Source organism: Tachyglossus aculeatus, chromosome 4 (assembly GCF_015852505.1).
Source record: "Tachyglossus aculeatus isolate mTacAcu1 chromosome 4, mTacAcu1.pri, whole genome shotgun sequence".
Taxonomy (NCBI): Eukaryota; Metazoa; Chordata; class Mammalia; order Monotremata; family Tachyglossidae; genus Tachyglossus; species Tachyglossus aculeatus.
The window spans coordinates 73,594,163-73,599,638 of NC_052069.1; the positions used below are offsets into that span (position 1 = coordinate 73,594,163).

Below are 5,476 nucleotides of genomic sequence, written 5' to 3' on the forward strand. Positions count from 1 at the left end.
TTGGATTATTGTCTGTCTCCCCCTTCTAGACTGTGAGCCCACTGTTGGGTAGGGACTGTCTCTATATGTTGCCAACTTGTACTTCCCAAGCACTTAGTACAGTGCTCTGCACACAGTAAGCACTCAATAAATATGATTGATTGATTGATTGATTGACTATTCAAAACTGAATATGTGCTCCCTATGACCATGTATCTTTACTATTTCATATAAGCTCTTACACATCTGTAAGTAAATGGATATGTAGAGACTTGTGGAAATTTTTAGTCCTTTGGAATATGACCTCAAGGTATGTATCTTCTATCCACACTTTATCCAAGAAGCAGCGTGGTTCAGTAGAAAGACCCCGTGCTTGGGAGTCAGAGGTCAGGAGTTCTAATCCCGGCTCCACCACTTATCAGCTGTGTGGCCTTGGGCAAGTCATGTCACTTCTCTGTGCCTCAGTTACCTCATTTGTAAAATGGGGATTAAAGCTGTGAGCCCCAAGTGGGACAACCTGGTTACCCTGTATCTCCTGCCAGTGCTTAGAACAGTGCTTGGCACATAGTAAGCACTTAACAAATACTATCATTATTATTATTATTATTATTATTATTATTATTATTATTATTATTATTATTATTATGTAGTCGATGGTAAAGAAAGGCTTCCTTTCACAGGATCATATCTGGAGAGTTTCCAGTACTCTACTAGTCTCAGATACAGAAGGGAGAGTCGAGCAGAGGCATACCCATTCCATTCCTGGCTTGGGCAGTGGCTAGCAAGTGGAAGGCAATCTGCTACAAGTCAAAATTCACATGTTCTGGGCAGTAGCGGCATGGGAGGGAGTCAAGAGTGGAGACTCAAGTTTACTGCATGGAAGGAGGCAATGGTGAACCACTTTCAGGATTTTAATAGGAAAACTCTATGGATCCAGGACCAGAACGATTGCAGATGGAGGTGGGGTGCTCTGGGAGAGATGTGTCCTTGAAGTAGCTATGGGACAGAAACTCGACAGCATAAGACAAGACAAAGAAAAGTTTGTTCACTGTCAATCAACCAATGGTATTTATTGATTACTGTGTGCAGAACCCTGTACTAAACACCTGGGAGTGTACAATGCTTCACACATAGTAAGTGCTTAACAAATACCATTATCATTATTATTATTATTATTATTACAATACAATAGAGTTGATAGACATGTCCTTTGTCCACTAAGAGCTTACAGTCTTGGAGGGAAGCAGACATTAAAGAAAATTTTGGATATGTAGCTGAGGGGCTACATATCCATATGGAACCTGTATGCCAAACAGGAGGCTACAATAAGAACAGAATATGGAGAAACAGATTGGTTTCCCATTAGTAAGATGTAGGAAAAGGATGTATCTTATCACCTTATCTGTTCATCCTTTATACCGAATACATAATAAGAAAAGCCAGATTGGATGAAGACGAATGGGGAGTAGAGACTGAAGGAAGGAATATAAACAACCTTCGCTATGTTGATGATACTACCCTACTAGGAGAAAGTGAAGAAGATTTGAAGGGCTTATTATTAAAAGTTAAAGAACAGAACAAAAAGATGGGCCTACATTTGAATGTCAAGTAAGCAAAGATCATGAGTTTTAATGCATTTGTAGTGGATGGAGAGAATATTGAAATAGTTGACAATTTTTCTCTCCTAGGATCGATAATCAATAATGAAGGAACTAGTAGTCAAGAAATACACCAAAGATTTATGTTAGGAAGATTTTCTATGAAGAGCCTGTAAAAAGTCATAAAACGTGCTAATGCAACAATTGCCACAAAAATACAAATTGTCAATTCTATGGTGTTTCCAGTGAAAATGCATGGATCGAAAGCTGGAAAGTGAAAAAACAAGAAAGAAACAACATTGATTCTACTGAAATGTGGAGCTGGAGAAGGCTTTTGTGAATACCATGGACTGTCCAAAAAACAAACAAATGGACTTTGGAGCAAATTAAGCCAAAGTGGTCTTTGGAAGGCCAAATGACTTGATTTAGGTTAACATATTTTAGACACATAATTAGGAGAACTAATTCTCTGGAAAAGACACTAATGCTAGGGAAAGTACAGGCAAAACATGGAAGAGGCAGACCAGCAGCTAGATGGATAGAGAACATAACAACAATAATAGAAGAATCATTAGAAAGGTCGCAGACTGTGGCAGAAGACAGGCCTTTCTGGAGAAAATGTATCCCTAAAGTCGCTGTGAATCAGAAATGACTTGACGGCACTTGATAACAATATTAGCTGAGGAGCTGAGGCTAGAGGGGCTGTAATGTGCTTAAAGGATGCAAATGCACAGCAAAGCAGAAGGGTGAGGGAGTAGAAGAAATGATGCACACAGGCAGTAAAACTTCAGAGTAGCTTGTGATGATTCACACATTAAATTCCAGTTTAGTAAGAACAAATGTACTCAAAGTCCCCTGGAAAATGAACAAATGGTCAGTCCAGTGTTTGTATTTTTTTCTTCTAAACATTCCCTAATTTCCACTGTCCTGATTTATTGCATGCCCCTCGCACCCTCATTTTTTAATCCTATCAATCCACCAATCAATTGGATTTATTGAGCAGAGTACTCTACTGAACGCTTGGGAGAGTACAATATAGCAAAACACACTGAACTATGTACCACAGCAAAGACCTCAACAGTTTTTATGTCAGCAGTGCCACACTCAACAACAGTAATAAGATAGATGACAGCATAGCAGAGAGATTTTCCTGTACAGGTAGATTTTCCTGTACATGGATGCAGCTACACACCCAACCCTGGCAATCACTTGATGAAGCATTCTATTGTTCACAGGGAGATTGGGTGAGAGAATCCAGTTAGCCCAGCATGCTCATCCTGGAATTACTTGGAGAAAAAAGTCAAGTGTTCAAAGTGGGAAAGCTAACCAAAGTCTGATAAAAATTGCTGGTTTACTGCATGAGAGGTCACCACCCCATTAAGTAGTAAACTGAATGGGTCTACTTAGGAATACATAGGGTTGGAAAGCTAAATAGGAATTATTTACTTCTGTAGGGTTATGGACTGACCACGAGCTATTTATCACAGCTGGCTGCACACCGAACAAAAGTACAACATTTTAAGCGCACTCGAGATTTAAGCCACAGCAGACTATATCAATGTCCAATAGAGAGATAGAAAGGACCTCCATTTTATTGCCATTTTGTGAAGCATGCAGTGCTGGGGGACCTATCTCTTGGCACTTTCCAAACATTCACTGGTGAGAAAATCAATATATCATAAAGTAGAATCCATATCTCCCAGGAGATTGAATGACAAACGTTAGCTCAAGACAGATACCAAGAGGAAGCTCTCTGATATTATCTCGGCAAACCTCATTTGTCACTGATGCTTCAAAATGGATGTCCCTGAGGGATATGAACTTCTCTGGCCATGAACATGGTGACCCCAGATGGGAGATGGAAATAGAGGCAGTTTGTCCATTATTAAAGAGCTTCTCTGAGAAGACTGAGAAAAACGGAAGCTTCTTGAAACTACATAAACTACTGCAATTTCACTGAAAAGCTCATGAGGCTCCTCTCATATCAGATGAAGAGAGAGTCTTAAGAAGGCAAAAACCCTGCAGATATCCCCTTAACCCACTTTCCTCTAGATCTCTATATAAAAATAATTATACAATTTATTAAGCACTTACTAGGAGCCAAACCCTGTCCTAAGTGCTTGGGTAGATACAAGATAATTAGGGTGGACACAATCCCTGTGCCACATGGGGCACACAGTCTAAACTGGAGGGAGGAAGATTTAATTCACCATTTTACAGATGAGGTAATTGAGTTTGCAGAGAAGTGAGTTGTCCAAGGTCACACAACATACAGATGGGTCAGGATTAGAACCCAGTTCCTCTGGCTCTCAAACTCATTAGGTCATACTGTTTCCAGTAACTACTTATCATTACACTTTCCTCTACCCAGACAACTCCACTTCATATAAGTAAGACTCCATGAGGAAAAGGTAACTTTATAATAGGGAAGAGATGGCCCTCCATTTAATGAAGTATCCTTGAGACATGTTCAATTGGTAAAGTAGCTTGATCAGAGGGAATGAAAAATAAAAGCAAAATCGATCCTTATTGGAATTGATAAAACAAAATAATAATAATAATGATGGCATTTATTAAGCGCTCACTATGTGCAAAGCACTGTTCTAAGAGCTGGGGAGGTTACAAGATGATCACATTGTCCCACGTGGGGCTCACAGTCTTAATCCCCATTTTACAGGTGAGGTAACTGAGGTGCAGAGAAGTTAAGTGACTTGCCCAAAGTCACACAGCTGACAATTGGCAGAGCCAGAATTTGAACCCATGACCTCTGACTCCAAAGCCTGCGCTCTTTCCACTGAGCCATGCTGCTTCTCTACATCTGCTTCTCTAAAATGAAATGGACTCATTTTTTTATGTCATGCATTACTGATGTTAAAGGTCCTTTAAGGCATAACAGGCATCTAAGAGGTTACTTTGCCAGAAAGGATAGTTAGGCTGTAGCCCTATTAATTGAAACAGGGTGGATGGCATTTAGGCCTCAATCAGAAAAAAAAAAGGTCAGTGGTAATGATTTGTCTCATCTTCTGTGCTCTAGAACAGGCTCTCATTACTTCACAGCTGGATACAAAGCTCACAAATGAGTACATTTAACCTTAATCAGTATCCTATTTTGACTATCACAAGTTACACTTCTTGTAAGAACTTGGTATCAATTTTGCATTGATGAAGGGAAATATTTTCATGAAAATGCAAATGGTGAGAGAGATAAAATGAGTCTCTAAAATGTTCCTGTACAAGAAATTATTCCATAGAGTTCACAGAGAAATTAACCATGACTTCATCTCTTCCAGCATTGGAATGGAGATCTAGCTGTGAATAACTGAAAAACAGTGTGACCCAGTAGAAAGGGCACGGGCACAGGAATCTGAGGACCTGTGTTCTAATCCCGACTCTACCACTTTGTGTGACCCTGGGCAAGTCCCTTAACTCCTCTGTGCTTCAGTTCTCTCATCAGCAAAATGGAGATTCAATGCCTGTTCTTCCTCCTAACGAGACTATGAGCTCTGTGTGGAGCCTGATTATCTTGCATTTACACCACTGCTTAGTTCAGTGCTTGGCATATAGTAAGCACTCAACAAATATCACAATTATCATTATCATCATAATTTTATAACTGTTTTATGCCCCCAAATAGATCCTTGGAATGTCTGATATGTGGTGGGTGTTCACAAACCTCCTGCATTGCCTCCATGCCTGCTATGTAAACCTGAGAAGGCACTAAACTTCTAATCCTAGCTCTGCCACTTGTCTGCTGTGTGACCTTAAGCAAGTCACTTCACTTCTCTGGGCCTCAGTTTCCTCATTTGTAAAATGGGGATGGAGACTGTGAGCCCCACGTGGGACAGGAACTGTGTCCAACCCAACTTGCTTGTAAAATAATAATAATAATAATAATAATA

At 39.9% G+C, this 5,476-nt stretch overlaps 1 non-coding gene across 1 annotated transcript; it reads left to right on the top strand.

Moving 5' to 3' along the window:
- Nucleotides 1-647: 647 nt before the first annotated feature.
- LOC119928042 lies at nt 648-787 on the top strand. The gene has a single exon (XR_005451001.1). It is a non-coding gene; the product is annotated as a small nucleolar RNA SNORA7 (small nucleolar RNA).
- Nucleotides 788-5,476: the final 4,689 nt, after the last annotated feature.